Genomic DNA, 5867 nt, shown 5'->3' on the forward strand with positions numbered 1-5867 from the left:
GGGTGATATAGCTTTTCATGAGGTGAAGAGGGCTTTCATGCTGGGAGGATGGCGCTGGATCAGACAGCTGGGTTGTAATCCTCTCTTCTACTACTTCTATCAATAAAGTTATTTGAGTTTTCCTCCATATACTTGTATATTTCTGAATCTTGTATTTGTGTATGCATTTGTATGGTTAATATGCATCTGATCCTATATTGTTTATGGTTATAGATCTCTATGCTTTGATGGTATTTTTGCTACTTTGACTCTACAGGTGTTCTTTAAAGTGGGACAAGTGAGAAAGGAGTGGCGAAAGCTCTATCAAGGGAGAGAGGAAACAAGCAAGGAGCCAAGCGAAAGACTGAGGTTGGTACTCTCTGCTTCTCTCTCATCTATCTCTCATAAAGGAAAACACAAGTGACTTTAAATTGTTTGTTTCTAAGATAGCTATCCGTCTTAGTGGGACTAGCAGCTCTGAATGGACACTAGTTTTCCCGATAACACTTTTCTCCTTTCCTTTTCCTTTCACTTTGGGTTTTCCATTTGGAGGTTTGAAACGTGGTTTCTTGAAATGATCATCTCTTCCATTTTTTCCCTTGTTCTCAAGATGAATGGCCTTTACACTGGCCGAGTCAATAGTAGTTGGTTCAAACAATAATAATGAATGTCTAATGTAACTATGTAATGATCCAATATACTTAGTTACTACTTCAGGTGAGTCAAGTGCAATGCCCAAATTAATTGCTTGTTTTTTAAACTCCTCTATAAAGCTTTGAACATCCTGACCTCTACTTTGCCTTAATTATTTCCAATCCATTAAGGATTTTTGCTTATAACCCAAGGGATAAAATTGTTCCTTTAGTGCATAAATGAAACTAGGCCATGAGGAAAGAAGATTACCCACACTCTTACTGCTTCATAATTTTCTCTCCCACCAGACGAGAGCGGTGCTACTTAGCCGAAGAGAGGCCAACTGAATCTTTGCCTCGTCCTCTTCAATTTGTTGAATCCTGCAGTAGATTTCAATATGCCTAATCCAGTTATTAAGCTTTTTTGCATTACTTTCACCGTTAAACATGGGAAGATCAAATTTGACATCTAATTTAAAGAATGGTTTCTTAGATGCATCCCTTGAATTTCAACTGACTGATAACTCACAATTAGTTCCTCAAATGGTTTGGAACTAATTTAATTGGACTTAACTCAGTAAACTGAGCTAAATAATTACAACTCAAATATAACTCAATCTTATCTCCTTAATTAAGGAATAATCTCCTCAATTTAAGGGATCACTGTTGCATGACTTTAGAAAGACTTCTAACTTGAATTTCTCCAACTATTTTTTTTTTTCTAAGTAATACTATTCTATTGATAAAAACAAAATTAAAAATACAGTGAGGCTCCAGCCTCTGCAGTGCTGAACAAAGTTATGTCAAAATTTAATCAAGAAGACAAAACTCGATTGCGCAGCGAGGGGAAACCAGTCCGAGTGAACCCATTGTAAAATACCCATGCAGGGGTCTCAATTCTTAACCTAAAAAGGCCCACACAGGGGTCCTAATTCAAAACCAATCAAAACGAGCCACATGGTTTGAAAAAACAATAGAGAAAAAACCCCATGAAACAAACCCATGAAACAACAAGAGAGCGACGAATCAAAACCTGGCAAGTTGACCCCGTAGGTATCGTCTGGTGGAGGCTCCTCCACAATGTGACACGCATACTCATACCAGTCATCATCCTCTGCTGACGTGTCGCGCGGGATGCCACCGACTTCTTGCGAGTCGGCCGAACTGCCATCGACTGCATGCTTTCCTGACGTGTCGCCTGGGATGCTACCAACTGCTTGCGTGCCACCCGAACTGCCTTCGATTGCATGCTTGCCTCCAGCCATATCCTTACCATGTAGAATGTTGTCATGACCAGCCTTGCTCGTCTTCTCTGTCGTCTGTTGCTTACTGTTGTTTCCTTTCTCTAGTTCACAACCATCCTTGTTCGTCTTATCTGCCTTCTGCTGCTTGCTGTTGTTCCCTTTCTCTGGTCCAGGTTTGCGGGTCTGAGCATCCTGCTCATCCTGCAGACTGATTTCCTCACTGAAGGTCACTGTGACAGTGGCAATGATATCAGGACGATGCAACGTACTGTGAAAGTGAAATTGGGTCGTGTGGTGAGAGGGGTGAGGGGGGGTAGGGAGGTTGGCTATTTGGGTAGCAGCGTTCATTCTTCTGGCACCATGGGCCTGTGCCCGACCTCTACCACTGCGCGTGTCAGGGTGTCTGCCAGAGAAATGACCTCTAGAATGAATAGTAGAAGGGGATGAGGAAGGAGTTGCTGGTTCAGGGGTGGGCGTTGAGGGGAGGCGAATGCTTCCACCACGACTACCACCTCTTCTGCTATGCATTCGATGGCGAGTACGTGGCATGGCTGGTTGACGATTGTTGGTCTGGGCCAAAATGACTATGTTGTTATCAGTGATTGCAGTAGGGGAGGCAGAGTTTACTCTGGAATTGATGAGGCTATTCAGAAGAGATGCAGAGGAATTCTGGGTGGAATTCAGAGCATAGTGAGTGGTTTGGGAGAAATGGAAGCCATTCCCCAAATCAATACAGCTGAGAATCCAACAGCGCCTCCCTATAATTGTGCGTGAGCTCGGCTCCGTAGCATGAGGGGGACAAGAGCAGTTTAGTGGGGATGGGATGAATGGATTATGGCTTGTGGAAGCCATGGCCTTATGCCTGGTATGAATTCCTCGATTTGAGCACCAGAGTAATGGTGCCGACACGCTAACCGTGGCTTGCCATAAATTGGCATGGAAGGGGACGCGGGTGGCCATGTGGCCTGGCCGCCTGCCGTCCTTCTGTCTAATCTGCATTAACATCAATTTAATCACCTGCATCTGAGTAATTTCTCAAACTAATTAATCCATAATGAATTAATTAATTATTTCCAAGCAGCTGGTGAGACTAAATTCAATTTTAATTCAAGGACAAATTAAAATTGAAATATTAATGACAAACTAAAAGTAAAGATGAATTTAATTAAGTATTACTTACATTGTTTTCAATGTGTAGAATAAAAGATTGGTATGATATCTAATACAATATAAATTTAAATGTAACATGAAGAAATGCACACAAACCAAGGTAACACTAATAGAACTAATTTCTTAAAAAAACAATTAAAACTTTTCTCACACAAATAATAGTAAATAAATAAAATTATATAATTTTTTTACTTTTATCTTCTAGGTTACCCTTTCCTATACTACAACCTTACAACTTTTTTTATCTTCCAAGTTACCATTTCCTATACTACATCCTTACAACTTTTCCTTTCTAACATGGTGTATAATCACTAATTATAAACCACCCATTTTATCGCAACCCTAGTGTATTCCAACTCAAATGTTTATTTTCAGTTGCACATGGTGCGGGTGCGGTGGGACGTCAAAGCAAAAGCATGAGTTTGAAAAACCCATCAGCGGAGTAAGTGGGAATTACGCACTAAATGGACCGAAATAACGGGGAAGACCTTCGGCACAACCAACACAGGTGGAATTTTATCTCACCCGTTTGGCACCCACCCAAATTCCAAATCATAGCTTTATTGGTTTAAAGCAGGCCTGGAATTTCAAATTTTTTTTGCCTGTCAAATTAAAATTTGATGACGTTTTTGTATTTTTTTTACCCTTCGTTTTACGTTTTAACTAAATATGTGAGTGTCACAGAAAATTCTATTTTAATAATTTTTGTAAATTTATTCCACAACACATAATAAGTCATCAAATGGACGATGATAATCACTGTTGTTTATAATGTTTCTTGTTAGATTGAAATTACAGATTTGCAGTTTATCATATTTATAGCTCAGATTTATGGTGGGGCCATTTAAACAATAAAATCTTTGCAAAAAACTTACAATCCACGGACTATAAATAAATTATCTAGTGAAATTATAAATAAATCTTGGACTATAAATAAATCATCTAGATAAAATACAGAAAAGTTATGTAATAATAAACAGTTATTATACTTCATTAAAAGTCAAACTTTATGGAGAAACTACAAAATTTTTTATCAATAGGAATATTTCAATACATAGATCCTCCCTTAAACATAAACTTGAAGAATTTTCAAAGGTCAAGAATCCAAGGATATGCATACCGGTTCAAAAACGGTTTCAATGTCGGTGTCGATACTAGTTTCATCCGCGTTTGAATCTAGCTCCCCTGCAGTTTAGAATGGGGATTGAGATATAAAATATTTCGACTTTAATGGCTTTCAGCAATGAAACATTGGAAGTTGGAACAAGGATCGTTGACAGAGAAAATACATACAGGTAACCATGGTTGCCTCCAGAGAAGCCAAGTGCTCTACAGAAAGGTTGATGGGGATCTTAACACTTCGTTTGTGGCTGCTTCTGTTCCCAGTACGTTTCCCTTACGCTTGAAACACACAAAAGGTCAGACAGTATATTGATAAAGAAACAATTGCAGAAAATAATTTTCTTGTGGGTTTCCGAAAGTTTCAATATCGTGAATGATTGATTAAACCAGAGAAGCTTCAATCATGGGTTATTATATTTCCGCTGAGAAATAATGAAAATATTAAGGGATACTCATCATGCATGCATTCCCTTCTGAGACTAAAACTGACCTCGCTGTAGCTTCGATAGTCCCCTTGCTCAGTCCTGATAATTTTACTTCCCTTCGCTGATTTGGGCATGTTGTAACATAGAAGACGAAAGCGATTAATATAGCACTCACCTGTCCAAATTCCATGACTCTTCGTGGCATTGAAATCCTCAAGGCTCCTGTCAATTAGCACGCATTATAGCAGGTTTAGTGGGAAATAATTCAATACCATTTGGCAGCGGTGAAATTTTCGATGCGCCTGATGCGCCTGTCAACTACCACTAACCTGTCTGAACCTGCTGCAATTGCCACGAATTATTCTCCTTTGCCTGCAGTTGCAACGAATTAGAAATTCCAAGATAAAGCGCTATTAAATGATGGCTCACATGTCAAAACTCTTCTCACGCGGAATCGGCAACCCTTATCCCTATTGCAGAGTCGTTGAACCTGTTGCCAGGGCTGTTCGATCCCACCATCTCTGTCACCGTTTATATTGAAGGACGTTTGGTTTATTACCGGAATTGTTTATGGTCAGAAACTCCGAAAATCTCAACTGTACCATCATCAGACCCATACTCCCGGTGGTGAACGTAATCCAGACCCATACTCCCGGTTACAGATATTATAAATATTTACGTTTTCTTTATGAAAGTGGACGTCAAAATGACGGATTGGAAAAGTATATCGCACGTCAGGTTTGACGTGGAAGATTTTTTTGCTGCCGTCAAATACGTCCTAAAATCAAAAATACGTCCCACAGGACGTCAAATTCCAGGCCTGGTTTAAAGTAACTTTATTCCTCTCTATTTCCCAGTCAACACGGTAATTTTTATGACTTTCCAACCTTCCTCTGCAGCTTTGCTTTTCCGATGACTAAAGCAGCATGTTCTCTATATTTGTTGCTGCCAAATCTCAAATAACATTTTTTTATTGTTGTTTGTAACTTTCTTTCACCTTAAATGTCACAATCAATATAGTGATTTAAACCAATCATTAAAATTATTTTATTTATTTATGTAGTTTTACCTAATTTAACTTATTTCCATAAATAATAATAAGAAAAATAATAATTAAAATAATAATAATATTAAATTAATAAATAATAATTTGACTTGGGTCCTAAGGTCAAAATTAGCCGTTAGTCAATTTAGCCATTGGAGACTCTGCTTAGACTATTTAACATGCTAAGTTGGATCTGTTTCTTCAACTTGTCCTGACGATGAACCACACTAGTTGGTTCGAAATGCGTGAC

The 5867-nt window shown here is 38.7% G+C and overlaps 1 long non-coding RNA gene across 2 annotated transcripts; it reads right to left on the minus strand.

Moving 5' to 3' along the window:
- Nucleotides 1-4128: 4128 nt before the first annotated feature.
- Nucleotides 4129-5384, minus strand: LOC149195912 (uncharacterized). Of its 2 annotated transcripts, none has more exons than XR_016255194.1 (3): nt 4638-5384; nt 4319-4420; nt 4129-4210 (listed from the first exon to the last, which is right to left on the minus strand). It is a non-coding gene; the product is annotated as an uncharacterized LOC149195912 (long non-coding RNA). The 2 variants fall into 2 exon arrangements; XR_016255193.1 differs by having other exon boundaries at nt 4319-4426.
- Nucleotides 5385-5867: the final 483 nt, after the last annotated feature.

Source organism: Pinus tabuliformis, chromosome 2_2, assembly GCF_031772625.1.
Source record: "Pinus tabuliformis cultivar Carrire ecotype Pingquan chromosome 2_2, CPIR1, whole genome shotgun sequence".
NCBI lineage: Eukaryota > Viridiplantae > Streptophyta > Pinopsida > Pinales > Pinaceae > Pinus > Pinus tabuliformis.